Here is a 17,157-nt window from a genome sequence, read left to right on the forward strand (position 1 = left end):
GGAACAAAGGCTCCCTTGTGCAGTTTCCCGCAAGTACTGCACCAAATCTGGTCATGCTGGTCTGTCAGAAGCTAATCCTAAATCTAGGGTCTCCTCCCGATACCCTTCAACATAAGCAAATGATATGGCTCCCTCTTACCAATATGATCCAAGTTCATATCCCATTCTCAAGATCTAGGAGTCATATCATTCAGGGTCTTGGACCCCGAGATACTCACGATCTCCCTGCTAGCATTCTACAGTATGTTATGATAACTTACCTTCTTCATTTCCTCATCTGAAGCATACTATGGTACCATATAATTGTTGGGTTTTGAGCAATCTAACACTTCCTAAGTGTGCATGCAACCCTAATAAACCTTGGATCTATGTTTTCTTCTAAAATACATGCAAATAATAATTTCCAAGGTTTCTTCCTAACTAGCATAGCATAAGGATTATGAATCATAAAACTACTAGTAGAAATACATACCTTTTGATGGTGGTTGATTGCTTGGAGTTTGAGAGCCAAGCACCAATAGTGTGAATGCCTCAAATGGAATCACAAATCACCACAAACACTTGGAAAACTTTGAGAGAGTAGTATACTTTCTTATGAAATCAGCCACCACTAAGTCTCACACAACTAGTTCCACTAGTGGCTATTTCATGCAACATAAGCATGTTTATATAGTGTACATGATTAGGGTGAAACCCTAATAACCCATGACCTTTCCTTTTCCAAGGATCCATGGGTTAAAAGCTCCATGGATCATCCATGGACTTCCATATAAGCCTAGCCCAGTAACTAATGAGTATTAGCCCACACCATATAAAACAAAAGCCCACAATTTAATTAGTCTTCCTTTTAATCTCTAAATTAATTCATAATTAATTTAAGACTAAAACTAATTAAATAACATGACTTCATATTAATATATTATAACTTATAATATATTAATAAATCGTAAGTATACAATTCTCATAAAATTATCCATAAATCGTTTGGGTGAAGTGCAACCCAAATGGACCATGTCGGGTCGGGTCAAGTATGTACCAAATAAGTTATGGACTTAGACACCCTATCCAACAGACTACCACTTGGATAAGTCTAATAACTATATTTACGTATATTACTTCAGGAACCAACCAGCAATTGTAGCTCTCGAAAACTCTGTTGAACTATGAAGCGCCATTTTAGATAAGTGATCATATAATCCTCTGTTCTCATGATATCAGCCGGAAAAATACATGGAACAACGTCGTACTTATTGTCCAGCAGTTTGTTTCCCGATTTCCGATTTGTTTGACAAAGAACTTAATCGAACACATCAATTTAGTTCTGACCGGCCGGTACATAGGTCACAACAAAATCATCGAGGGGCCCAGATATCGCTTCTATTTCTAGAAGGAACAGATAAACTTTGACTCATATGCTTGTTCTACTACTTGTTGAATTGTACACAAAGGCACGTTTTATAACATCAAGTTACTGATGCGTTTACGTGCAATCAATGCACAACCAACTAATAGGTAACAACTCATATCTCTAGGTCTGAAGATTTATATGATATTACCGTCTCAAGATCACTCGAGATAAATTCCATGAAGTGATACAAGTGAGCGTGGGTTTGTTCCAATACTCATAACTTATGAGCACTCATGAATGTTGTAGCAACCATTGCTATGACTAAACCCATTTAGCCATCTACAAACTCGATTCATGAAAGTCTTGATTCATACCTACTTCCAACATATGAACGACTGTGGAGTGTTTAAATAACTTAGTCATTCGGAAAGAATAACCTAGCTATTTTGGAAGTCAAAACATGCAAAGTGAAACACAATAATAATCGAATCCAATATGGTCTCAGAACCCTTTTGATATAAATAGAACCACCTTTTATTTATCACCATACTGATTACACATTATTCATTGTATAATGTTTCAAATAATCAACTTAAGACTTGAATAAAAACAACAGTCGTCCCATGCTCCTAGCATGTACACTTTGTTTTTCTAAACAATAGTTATGCCATACTCCAAGTATGCACACAATGTTTGTCTATGATCTTTACATTATGATGTAGATCAATTGAGCATGATTCCATTGATACTCAATTCACAATCCCAAATCCTTATTGTAAATGTGAGAATCCCGATTCCTATCATTTACCAAAAAATCTGTTAGATTTTAAACTTTTATGCAATGTTCCTCTTGTAATGATTATGCACAAAGTCACCAAAACCTTGTCACCAGTCATTACAGAGTATTCCAAAGAAGGTCAACTTCTATGGAACGGAAGTCTCATATTCAAAGTACATTTCTTTGAACATCCTTCTTGCATTAAGGTTTTCTAATCTTACATAGATTGAATAACTGCCACCTATGGAGACATTTCCGTAGTCCCATTTGACTATCACTTCCGAACAAGAGTTACTTCTTTTCAGAATATGTCAATATGGTCCTTTCCGACAACTTACATCATACTTCCAACTTTCCCTGAGCAACCAATCTTTGGCGAACCTCAGATTGTCCTCGACAATTGCTTAATCACTTTAGTCATATCCAGTTCTAGACTTTTCCCTTCTCAATGCCTTAAGAATTTGGAAAATTTAGAAAAAGATGAATATTATAGCACATGAAATCGATCCTATATCCGAAGCATATGGGACACGATTCATGATGTCTCACATAAAGACATGATACTAGACCAGTCTCTTGCTACAATATTTTTTATTTTCCATGTTTTCAAAATTTAACTATGAAGAGGGATGCCGTAGTCATAATTGAATTTTGAGAACGCAATATATATAGAATTTCCTTAAGTCGAACCATTCAGACATAAAATTCATACATATATCCTTGACTAAATATGATTAAAATCTCAATATAAGCTTTAGAATTGAAATGAAGTATAATTTCCTCTCCCTTAATTATAGCAAAACAACTTTTCAACCCCTGCAACTTCACGAATTGAAACTTTGTTTTCTATAATTAACATTGCTAACTTGCAACACTAAACCTAATAATCATGTTCCCACTAACATGATGATTATCAGCATAACACTTGTGCTCCCACTAGCTCTGACATATTTCCAGAAATCTGCTGGACTTCTGAAATTTAGATTCATACACCCTTTCTTAGATAGCTCACATGTGTGTCTAAACAATTTTCAGAACTATGAAAAGGGATACCGTAATCATAGTCTTAATTGTTTAGACCGTTTCCATTTCTCACAAGTCCATGTTAGTGTGTCGGTGAACCACACGTGCTCCACTAACGACTTTTGAAAATGCAAATAACACAATTGCTATCTACTTAAAATCTACTTAGTGAAAGCGTTTCCTCACCATCATTTTCATGAATCGGAGAGAAACCTTATGACACTTAGATTTTATAGTGTATGAGTTCCTATCCATGTGAATTTGTCAAAACCATAATCACAAGATAAGGTTAGTGACAAATCCAGCTTTACATGGATTAAACTTGTTCAATCTTAGTTTCTTGTCACCTTGGTAGCACAAGGCCCACCAATGCTTCCAAGTTGAACTCTGATAACTCACATGCAAATTCAACTTATTTGAAGTAGGTACAGAAATAAGAATTATGTCAACACGATAGGTTGCAAACCTTAAGTCGTGTGCTAGTGATAAATTACAGGTTTTACTCTTGATTAAATCTTGAAACTCTTTCAGGATCTTTAAGGCTCCCACTGCCCCCTTGACATATAAGTTTCCCCAGTCAAGAACCATTCCTTGACAAAACAAATATTCAAGGGATAGTGCAGATTCTTATCAAGACTAACACTTCACATAATTGGTCTTAGTTGGTCTTTGTCTCATCCAAGACATCACAACTTACCAATCTCAAATGTACAAGAGTAGAAAACATTTTACTCTTACATTTGACTAGTGTTAATAAACCTTCCTTTATGTCACTCAAGGTTACAATCTTGGAGTATGACTCTAAGAATTGTTTTGGAATGAAGTATGACTCATCTTCTTGATCTTAACCAATCCAACAATTCATGACCTCTCTTCTTAGCCATAACAATGCACTAAGACGTCCTTAGAGTATGAATTTGTGATATGGTTTCATAATCATTAAGATGATCATGGAATATGATACTAAAGTACTCTCCCATCCTTTCAGATTTGAGAAACTTTTATCTTTCTGCCTAATTTGATTCTACTCATTTGTTTTGTCATACATTGTAACCTTTCCAATGTTACAGAATTATACTTAACCTCAACAGTATAATCATATTTACTAATCTTTAGTAAATCATGACAAATCAATCTTTGTGGTGGACCTTGACCATCGCACACCCAGTGTACCTAATTCCTTAGTCCTTCAATTGACTCACATATACATGTGATCAAAGAATTAGTCTTAATTTTCAAAGATGAAAATTCTCATTCATCATACAATACAACTTGTATGATTCTAAGTTTCTGTCCAATTGAAATTTGGGTGATGAAAAACTTTCTTCATTTGGTAAATTTAGACACAACCACAAATGAAAGAATCAAATCCACTTTCCAATATTGCTATTACTGGAAACATATAAGCAATAATTTTCCACAGATGCCATTGTAAGGATATTTTTAAAATAAATAAAATTAAAACCCTTTTTTTCTTTTATTTTAAAACTTTGCGGAAAAACTTATCCTTAAAATCCACATGAAAACCTTGTTGTTATCTATTCATAAGCAATATATTATAACTCTTAAGCAACAACTCAAAATTCTGATTACCGAACCATGCGATCGAAACCCACCTTCGCAATCAGAATCAATATATACTTACTTTAAGCTTCCTATCTTTTCTTTTGATTCTTAAAAACATCAACATGTGACCCATTCACATTGTGTAATAAGAATCTCCAAATAGGAACTTAATAGAGTTAGTCAGTGGACATTAACTGAAGTAGAGTCAAACTTTTTGACTTGATCAACCTTATGACCTTTCAGGTGAATAGGGCAGCTTCGCAACCAATGCCCCTTCCTTTGGCAACAAAACACATGGACCCTTTGGCACATGAGACTATCTCAGACTTAGCCTTTCTCTTTACCATTTGGTCAACCAAGTTGACTATGGCCGATCCCTTTCCATTGGGAAGAGAAATCTTTTTCTAGATATCCAATGCTACCATTGTCAATGTCCATTTAAGACTTGGGAATTTGTTCTTTTAATCAAATTTGCTTTACTGGTGTTCCAAATCATTGCTGATTCTACAACACCAAGCAAATAGATAAGATCATTAAGGGTCATGTCATAGTCTGTCTCATAGTAGTCCCAAAGAGACTCACTATGTTACTAAGAAAGTGATTGAACATCCAACTTTCATGAGACTTTGACACCCAACTCTCCCGGCTGGTCAATATGTGACTTTATCTCCAAGATGTGAGCACACATAGACTATGCTTGCCAATTGGGATTGAGTGACTTTAAACTTTTCAAGAACTTGTGGGTGAGGGAGAATAATTGGAGGAGGTGGAGGAAGTGAAGCATGATGTTGAGGGACACCATCTTCAAGAGATTTGGGAAGATCATAGTTATCTGAACCAGACATCTATAATGGGAGAAAATCAAGTTAGTTGATTCAATGTCCTAAATATAACACCCAATATGAAATATTAAGGCTAGGACCCAAGACAATATTTTATAATTTGGAAGAGGGATGCCGTAATCCAAGCTATAAAATATTTGAAGGTAGGCAAATGACGATTCACCAATTTCCACCATGAAAAACGAAATAATTTATTAGGTTTTAATTGGATTTGAAATTCCTAGATCTTTTGAGATTCATTGAACTTTTCAATGGCATGTTTCAATCTCGAGTGTGCCCTCTCAAATTTTGTGACTGGGATGCCGAGGATCACAAAACAAGGTGTGAATAACCATACCAATTCACTTGGTACCCTTAATATTATCACCTAATCAATGTGCCGGTTAACCACACACGCTCCATTGATCTATGACAAACATTAAGTCACCCTTCGTGATCCTTACTAGTCCAAGTTAGTGTGCCGGTTAACCACACACGCTCCACCAACGACTTGGTAAGATACAAAGTGTGAATTCCATGGGCTAGCACCAAATTCACATTTTTCCTAAAGTAACTAAGATTGGAATTAAATAAAAAAAATATTTAGTTACTTTATAATAATCATTATACTTTTAATGAGAATTTAAAGTCATTGTCCTACCTGTTCGGCTAACGACCCTCCACCGATCAAGCAAGCGGTGGGTGAGAGTGGACACCCACTAAGTTGCCATTTTATAGGCAACAACCTTATACCCACCTTATAGACCGGCTTCGTGAATGAGGCCTACTAACGGTAAAACGACTTGTTCTTATACATATATATAATAATTAACCATTAATGTTATAAATAGTATAAGTGTTGAATTTTAACTTTTAAAACTCTAGGATGTGGAATTAAAGTTTGTGTAAGACTTTACAAATTACAAAACTTGAGGGCAAGTTTTGAACAATTCATAAACTTTTGGATATTCATAACTTATGAGTTTTAAATAAGTGTTTAAAACTTTTAATGAAGAGTCTCTTGGAAATCCATAAAAGCATTTATTAGAAAAACTCTTCAAAAGTGTAACTTATGACTTCTTAAAAAAACATTTAAAAGAAAATTTTTTGGAATTCCATAACTTGAGGACAAATTATGAATTCCATTGAAACACATTAAGATCAAGAATTAACTAACAAACAATTTGCAAATAATTCCTATGATCTAACAAAACTCATATGAACATGAACATCCACATCAACAATTTCAAGAATCATATGAACACATATAAACTTGAAATTTTGATTATAACTTTGAAATTGGTCCACCATCATCATTACCACATCAAAAACATGTTTTATGAGTCCAAAACAGTTTAAGGTAATGATTCTAGACCAATTCCAGCACCAAAACTCGAAGATATGCTGTCTGGGGGTCCAACTCGTCAAGTGCATGAACCAACTCGCCGAGTTGGATGAATTTTGTCTTGGACTCGTCGATTCCCTTCATGGACTCGGCGAGTCGGTTGTGCAGACAGCACATAAACTTCGATTTTCATCAATTTGCATCAAGTATTCAAGAAAACAAGCCTAGGCTCTGATACCACTGTTGGGTTTTGAGCAATCTAACACTTCCTAAGTGTGCATGCAACCCTAATAAACCTTGGATCTATGTTTTCTTCTAAAATACATGCAAATAATAATTTCCAAGGTTTCTTCCTAACTAGCATAGCATAAGGATTATGAATCATAAAACTACTAGTAGAAATACATACCTTTTGATGGTGGTTGATTGCTTGGAGTTTGAGAGCCAAGCACCAATAGTGTGAATGCCTCAAATGGAATCACAAATCACCACAAACACTTGGAAAACTTTGAGAGAGTAGTATACTTTCTTATGAAATCGGCCACCACTAAGTCTCACACAACTAGTTCCACTAGTGGCTATTTCATGCAACATAAGCATGTTTATATAGTGTACATGATTAGGGTGAAACCCTAATAACCCATGACCTTTCCTTTTCCAAGGATCCATGGGTTAAAAGCTCCATGGATCATCCATGGACTTCCATATAAGCCTAGCCCAGTAACTAATGAGTATTAGCCCACACCATATAAAACAATAGCCCACAATTTAATTAGTCTTCCTTTTAATCTCTAAATTAATTCATAATTAATTTAAGACTAAAACTAATTAAATAACATGACTTCATATTAATATATTATAACTTATAATATATTAATAAATCGTAAGTATACAATTCTCATAAAATTATCCATAAATCGTTTGGGTGAAGTGCAACCCAAATGGACCATGCCGGGTCGGGTCAAGTATGTACCAAATAAGTTATGGACTTAGACACCTTATCCAACAATAATCTCCTTCCCGAGACTTGGCAGTGACGTCTGCCACAGTCTCAGTCGTCTGATGGAGATCTAAAAACTCTTGCGCCAACTACTGCGCCTCAATCGCCTAGGCACACTCTGCCCAAAATGTGGTCTAAAAGTCATCCAATGACATAGCATCAACTGCTTCATCACTCGAATCACTACCAACCTCTTCCTATCAATCTCGTGCTCTATCCCTCAGGAGACAGGAAGTAAGTCGGATCTTGTCTCCTTTCGAGATGATATCTGGTACAAAAAGTGTTGGCGACATCTGCCAACCATCTGTTGCTAACAATGGGGTCCCTAACCCACATGACAATCTGAAGCTTCACAAGCTCTGAATTCCCAAAACATCAACATACGAGTCCCTATCATGACTGCAATCTCTGTGCAGAATGCACTCGACCTCTCATCACAAATCTCTATAATACCCTCCTTGATCATAATGAGGATCACAGGAGTCTGGTCAATGATACCGTGCGTAATATCAGATGGAATGAACTCCCTCATCTGATCATCGGGTTGCCTGGCTACAGACTCCAAGCCTGATCCCTCGTCGACACCAGAACTACCATCTGGTCTACCACGTAGCATCACTATACTCGGTAATACCGTCACGATCCTCATAATACTCATCATGCTCGAGGGATCTCACACACTACAAGTTCCCTGGTCTTATCTCAGCCTCCCTTGATTCGAGTACGGATCCTCTCCTTTTAGTAGTACAGGCCCATACTACCTTCCACATATATTCGTACTTTCCTCAAGAACTTCCTTGACTCCACCAAGTCCCTTCTACTGGTACTTCTCTCTGCTACTCTCATCCTAGGCTTGCCCTAGGATAATAACCATCCCACTCTCCGCCATCAGCTGCATAAGAAGTCCCTGCTTTCTTCCCTAACTAGCTCGCGAATACTATTACATATTACTCAGACTAGATAATTCTTCGAATGAGAGGTCCTACCTGCAACGGTTGGACTCAAACAAGAGCTGCGAAATAGAGGTAGATCTAACCTTCTGGAATTATTTAGTCCTTGCAATATGTAAAGTAACATATTTATTTACTAGTTAGTAAAAGATAGCTAAGACTCCTAAAAGCACAAAGCAAGCAGCATTCTAGCATCGAGTACATATAATCAAGCATCTACTACTCTGGCTATCATACTGACAATTCTGTACTAGCATGAAGATTTCATAAAGCTGAAACACATATAGCAGGCACATATGGCATCCTTCCTAGATCCTTAATCCTAATCTAGCATGCTGCTATAATAAAGCTGATAATTATAACATAGCATAAACTTGTATGGGTAATTTATGAGTACTTACTTGAGCTTGGCAGATTGCATGCACCACACCCTTTTCTCTTTTCAATGTTCTTTTCTTTCTAAAAATTGTTTTCGCTTTTTCTAAAACTCTTTTCTTTTCTCAAAACTCCTTTTTACAAAAATTGATTTTCCTTTTGAAATTTCTAAACCAATTCCTTAATTTAAGTTCAGACATACCCGAGAGTGTGCCTGAATCCCTCAAACCAAGGCTCTGATACCAACTTGAAGCATCCCAAAAATACAGTCTAAAAATTCGTTTTGAATCATTAATAAAACCATATTTATCATTCAACATATAGTAATCATGAATCGTGTATCTCAAGAATATATTAACGTCCGTCAATATATACCAGAGTATAAACATCCCAGGCTGAATAAATGGTGTGCGCACTTCAATCATCCCGAGCTCCTCTTTTGAAAATCGAAGTACCTGAAACCAAAACTAAAAACCGTAAGCACGAAGCTTAGTAAGTCTCCCCAAACTACCACATACTATACACATAATCATACTACTGAGAGATACGTGCCCCGCCCACAATCAAGGAGATACGGGTCTCGCCCATACTCCGCTAACTAGGAGATACGGGCCCCGCTCACACTCCGCTGGCTCTAAGATACGGGCCCCACCCACACTTGGCTACTTCAAGATACGGGCCCCACCCACACTCGCCTACTTTGAGATACGGGCCCCGCCCACACTCAGCTACTATGAGATGCGGGCCCCGCCCACACCCAGCTAGCCATAACAATACATACAAGTACTTCACAAACAACAAGTATCACTAAGCATATACATCTGTACCATATCAACAATCTATGAGATACGGGCCACGCCCACACTCAGCTACTATGAGATACGGGCCCCGCCCACACTCTATGAGATACGGGCCCCACCCACACTCTATGAGATACGGGACCCGCCCACACTCACATTCCTAATAACACATATATGTATCACACAGACAACAAGTATAGCAATCCAATAATCTGACTAATATCTATACTCGGATAATAATGAGATACGGGCCCCGACCACACTCAACTACTAACGTATCACATATACAGGCCAACCTTGGTGCCTTAGACCCGTTCCTACTGGAAGAGGACTCACCACGTACTGCTGAAGTCCCGCGAATAAATCTCGGGCTGCTGGCTGATAGATCATCAAGCTCTCAACAACCAAATAAACCGAATTTATAATTGGATCCCAAGTACATATCCAAAATCCTTGCTTAGGTAAAAGACTACTTACCCCTAACTTAGCTTGATTCAAGCCTAAGGCCCAATCCAAAGGCGCAATATTCCGATAATCAACCAAGGCCCAACTATGGTAAAATTTTCCAATTTGGGCCCAAACCCTTCGCATGGTCTTACCTTAAGGCCCAACCATTTATTCTGGTCTGAACACTTGGCAATCCAATGGCCCAATAGCTCATAATCATCAAGGCCTAGTTATGGCCCATCTATGGCCCAATTTTACCAATTAGGCCAAATCCTATCCAATGGGCCTTATCCTCAAGCCCAATCTAAATATTCTAGTCCATATACTTGTTAATGGTTGGCCCATCAAAAGTCCACAAATGTAGGCCCAACTCAAAACCGAACACATTTAGGGTTTTCACATGAAATGACAATTTGGGTTAATTATAAACACTTAACCCATTAAGGACTTAATCCATTAAGTCCATCAATCTACTAGGTCGTTCATACAGTGTAATTAGGCATATATCATAATTCAATTCCAATAACCCATAACATGGGTCCCGATAGGTCCAAACCAATAAACCTAAAATTAGGGTTTTCTAAACCCTAATTAAGGGTTTTCTAACCCAATCACGGGCCAACCAAGTCCAAGATTAAGATTTTGGTCCATTAGGGTTCCACAAGGCCGGACACCACCCACTGCCACCTCGGGCGGTGGTGGTCGGCAGCGACAGCCACCATTTCCAATGGTGGTGGTTATGATTCTAGGCCAAAATAAAGACAAAGATACTCCAAGCACCAATCCACACACACAACCAAACACACAGCCACCGAAGATGGTGGGTAGTGGAGGCAAAACGGTGGCAGCCACCACCTCACGGTGGTCGTGGTGGGTTTTTTGCCCACACAATCACATGTACAACCTCTTGATTACCGAATGTAGCAAATACACTCAAATACAAACCCATACACACACCCACATCCACATCTCACGGTGGTTGTTAGTGGCACGATGCGACAGAAAGTGGCAGAATAAGAAGAAGTGGCAGCAGCCACTATGGTTGGCTGCCATGGTGGTCCGCTAGTGTTTCAGACAACAACGCGCACTATGCTTCACTGAAATATACACACGTATGAATGAAAACCCTTACCGATTTGATGTATTCCATTTCTGGAGGAGGGTGGCGGTGGAGAGGTAGAGAACGAATAGTAAATATCACCGCAACAGTGGCAGCACCAATGAATGGCCCATCGACTTCATGGTTATCGGTCGGCGATGCCGGTGGCGTGGCAGATGGTGAATCAGAGGGAGGGACATGGCGTGGCAGATGGCATATTCCTATTTTAACTATCACTTCTGAACAAGAGTTGCCTCCTTTCAGAATATCTCAATATGGTCCTTCCAAAATTTACACTATACTTCCAATTGTCCATGAGCAACCAATCTTTGGTAAACCTCATATTGTCCTCGACAAATTGCTTAATCATTTTAGTCATATCCAGTTCTACTACTTTTTCCCTCTTAATGCCCTAGGGATTTGGAAAAATTTAGAACAAATGAATATTACAGCACATGTAATCGATCCTATATCTGAAGCATATGGGACACGATTCATTATGTCTCACATTAAGAGATGATACTACACCATTCTTTTGCTATAATATTTCTATTTCTATTTGTCATGTTCTCATAATTCAGATTATAAAAAGGGATGTCGTAATCATAATCAAATTCTAGAATGCAAATAATGTAATCAGGACTAAATTTGATTAAAAGATTAAAATCTCACAATCTAAGCTTTTTAGAATTGAAATGAAGTATAATATCATCTCCCTGAACTATGCAACTCACATGCATAGTCAGCTTTTAACTGGAATGGGCACAGAAACAAAAATATGTCAACACGATAGGTTACAAACCACAAGTCGTATGCTAGTGTTTAACAGTAGGTTTACTCTTGATTAGTTCTTGAAAATTTTCAAGATCTTTAGAACTCCCACTGACCTCTTAACATATATGTTTCTTGTGTCAAGAACCATTCATTGAAAAAATACCAAATGTACCCAATCTCCTAGTCCTTCACTTGACTCACATGTACTTGTGAACAAGGAATTAGTCTTCATTTCCCAAAGATGAAAATTCTCATTCATCATACAATATAAGTTGCATGATTCCAAGGTTCTATCCTACTGAAACTTAGGTGATGAGAATCTTATTTGGTAAATTATGACAATTTTTCACAAATGTCATTGTAAGGAAACTTAAAATAAGATAAAAATAAAAACTTTTCTTTTATTTATAAAATATATTCGGAAAAACTTTTCCTTACAATGCACTTACAAGTGAAAACTATCTTGTTATTTATTCCCAGACAATCTATCACAACTCTTAAGCAACAACACAAAATTCTAATCACCGAACCATGCGATCGAAATCCATCTTCACGATCAGAATCAACATATTCTTCTATTAAGCTTCCTATCTTTTCTTTGATTCTTCAGAAGATCAAAATGTAACCTAGCCACATCATGTAATAAGAATCTCAAAATAGGAACTTAATAGTGTTAGATAGTGGATATACCTACAGTAGAGTCAAACATTTTGACTTTACCATCCTTATGACCTTTCAGGTAAATAGGGCAGCTTCACAACCAATGCCCCTTCTTTTGGCAACAGAAACATATGGACTCTTTAGGAATGGAACACGGAACTATCTCAGACTTAGCATTTCTCTTTACCATTTTGTCAATCGAGTTCACTATGGCTGATCCCTTTCCATTGGAAAGAGAAACCTTTTCTGGACTTCCACTGTTACCATTGTAAATGTCCAAGGATGTTTGGGAAGTAGATCTTCCAATCAAATTTGCTTCACCAATGCTCCAAATCATTGTTGATTCCGCAACATTAAGCAAATAGGTAAGATCATTAAGGTTCATGTCATGGTCTATCATATAGTATTCCCAAAGGAACTCACTATGTGACTTAGGAAATGATTGAAGAACCTATTCAACAACCAACTTCCTCAAGACTTTGACACCCAACTCTCCCGGCCTGTCTATACATGACTTCATCTCCAAGATGTGAGAACACATAGACTTTTCTTGCCAATAGCGCTTGAGTGACCTTAAACTTGTGGGTTAGGGAGAATAATTGGAGGACATCATCTTCATTAGGAAAGCTTGTTCTAAGAGATTTGGGAAGATCATAGTTGTCAGAACCAGACATTTAGAATGGGAGAAATTCAATTTAGTTGATTTAAGTCCTTAATATAACACCCAATATGAATTATTAAGGCTAGGAACCAACACGATATTTTATAACTTGGAAGAGGGATGTCGTAATCCAAGCTATGAAATATTTGAAGGTAGATGAATGACGATTCACCAATTTCCACCATGAAAAACGAAATAAATATTAGGTTTTAATTAGTTTGAAACTCCTAGATCTTTTGAGATTCATTGAACTTTTCAATGGCATGTTTAAATCTCGATTAAGCCCTCTCAAGTTTGTGACTGGGATGCCGAGGATCACAAACAAGGCGTGAATAACCATCCAAATTAACTTGGTACCCTTAATCTTTATCACCTAATCAATGTTCCGGTTACCAACACGCGCTCCACTTATCTAAGATAAACATTAACTCACCTTTTTCCACTCTTACTAGTCCATGTTAGTGTGTCAGTTACCCACATACGCTCCACCAACGACTTGGTAAAGTACAAAGTGTAATTTCATGGGTTAGCACCAAATTCACATTTTCCTAAAGTAACTAAGATTGGGAATTATAAAAGGTTTAGTTACTTTATATTCATCATTATACTTTTGACGAGAATTATAGTCCTTGTCCTACCCGTTCGGCTGACGACCCTCCTGATGGGTTTTAGCCATAAGAACTTTCCTATGTGCGCATGCAAAACCCTAATGCTTGGATCTAGGCTTTCTAATTAAACAGGCTTTGAATCCAAGACTTCTAATGACTATTTAGGTTAAATAACAATATTGAAACAGATCTAGAATCATACATTTGAATTCCTTGTTGATCTTGTTGTCTTGGAGCTTCTAGAGTCACAATTGTCACTCCTCTAATGGCTTACAAACACCAAATAGCAAGGAGGATGATTTGGGAGAGAGGATAGGGGAGGAATTCGGCCAGGGTTTCTCTACTTTAGGTGAAGTACCGAATTCCTTATGCCATAGGGTCTATTTATACTTGTAGACTCCTTAAGGGTTACAACCTAAACCCTAATTGGATAATCTTCTCTTAAGGCTATCCAAATCCATTCCTTAGATAAGCAATGGACGATTTGAGCTATCCTTTAGCTTCTAGAATCCGTCCCATCTATATCTATATGGATTTACAGTCTAAAGTTTAACTATCAAACAATTGACAGTTTATACCCTTTTGTTTAATTAATCTCTTTAAGTCACCAAATTAATTCCAATTAATTCTATGACTTATATTAATCAACTAACAATATTATTATTCTTTATATTATTCTCATAATATATTAATAATATTTACTCTCTCTTAATAAATCATCCTATCAAGTTGCTATGGTGAAGGCAACCCAAAAGGACCATGCATAATCGGGTCAAGTATTTGCTTAATATAGTTGTAGCCTTAGACACTATTCCAACAGTCTCCCACTTGGATAAGTCTAGTAACTATATACACAAGTACAATTCGGTTTGCAATCGTAGCTATCAAAGACGCTGTCAAACTCTGATCTAATCAATCTTGTCCTTTAGATAAGGGATCGTACAGTCCTCCGTTAGATATCATGCTGACAATTCTATGGAATGATTAGTCAAGCATTTAGGTTTCTCGATCTCCGATTTATTCGAAATAGAACTTAATCGAACACATCAATTCAGTTCTGACCGGGCCCGGCACGTAAGTCAAATCAAATCATCGAGCAGCCGAGATATCGCTTTTACCTTCTTAGATAAATGTTACAGATAAACTTCGACTTATATGCATTTACTTATTCATTAACCAACTATACACAACAATGCATTTTATAACACCAAGTTACTGATGTGTTTTCGCATTATCAATGTACAATCAATCAACAAATAACAAACCATATATCTAGGTTTTAAGACTATATGATATTATCGTCTTGCGATCACCCTTTTATATCTTATTCCATAAGGTGATTCCAGCAAGCGCGGGTTTGTTCCAATGCTCAAAACTAGTTCATAAGCACTCATGAACGTTGCAGCAACCCTTTGCTATGTCTAACCATTTAGACAATCTACACACCAATTCATGACAATCTTCATTCATATCTACTTCCAACATATGAACGATTGTGGACAATTTGAACAATTCGATTATACCTAATAAATTCAATTATTCTGGAAGTCAAAACATGCAAAGTGAAACAATAGTTAAACAATTAACATAAGACAGTAACATTACTCATAAATAAAACTCCTTTATTTAATCATCAAATGTTAATTACATTTATCTATTATACGTTTCTAATACTATCTAATCTATGCTAATATCATGCTTCAGCCCAATACTCCTAGCATCCTGCAAGTGCTTAACCCTACTCAGTCCCTTCGTAAGCGGATCTGTTGGGTTATCTTCTGATGATATCCTCTTCACTACGAGTTGTCCTTCTTCTACAAGATGTCTAATGAAGTGATATTTTCTGTCGATATGTCTTGATCTACCATGATCCCTCGGTTCCTTGGTCAAGGCATCCGCTCCTTCGTTATCACAGAAAATCTCCATGGGCTCCTTTATGGCAGGTACAACTCCAAGATCACCGATGAAGTTCTTCAGCCATATTGCCTCCTTTGACGCTTCGCTCACTGCAATGTACTCTGATTCGCACGTTGAATCAGCTACGGTTTCCTGCTTGGAACTCTTCCATGTCACTGCTCCTCCATTTAGGGTAAAGACCCAGCCCGACTGCGAACGGTAGTTGTCCCTGTCGGTCTGAAAACTAGCGTCACTATACCCTCGCACCTTCAAGTCATCACTCCCTCCGAGGACTAAGAACCATTCCTTCGTCCTCTGAAGGTACTTAAGGATATTCTTCACCGCAATCCAATGTGCTCTGCCAGGATTCCCTTGATATCTGCTAACCATGCTCAAAGAGAAGGCTACATCAGGGCGAGTACAAGTCATAGCGTACATGATTGAGCCAACTGCGGAAGCGTATGGTACTCGGCTCATTTCTGCTATCTCAGCTTCGGTACTCGCATTTTGAGTCTTACACAACTTGGCATTACTTTGTATCGGTAATTCTCCCTTCTTTGAGTTTTCCATACTAAAACGTTTTAGTACCTTCTCTAAGTAAGTATTCTGACTAAGTCCAATTAGTCTCTTACTTCTTTCTCTTACTATCCTTATTCCCAAAATGTAAGAAGCCTCTCCGAGGTCCTTCATAGCGAAGCACTTCCCGAGCCAGGACTTGACCTCCTGCAGAGTCGGGATGTCGTTTCTTATGAGTAATATGTCATCGACATATAGAAAGAGGAAGCTTACTATACTCCCACTGGCTTTGATATATACACATGATTCGTCTTCGCTTCGTACAAATCCAAACTCTTTGACTTTCTCATCGAAGCAAAGATTCCATCTGCAAGATGCTTGTTTAAGTCCATAAATGGACTTCTCAAGCTTACACACTCTATTCGGATGCTTCGGATCCACAAACCCCTCTGGCTGAGCCATGTAAACATCCTCAACCAACTTCCCCTTA

Source organism: Lactuca serriola, chromosome 8 (assembly GCF_051521515.1).
Source record: "Lactuca serriola cultivar US96UC23 chromosome 8, Lser_US96UC23_V15, whole genome shotgun sequence".
Classification (NCBI taxonomy): domain Eukaryota; kingdom Viridiplantae; phylum Streptophyta; class Magnoliopsida; order Asterales; family Asteraceae; genus Lactuca; species Lactuca serriola.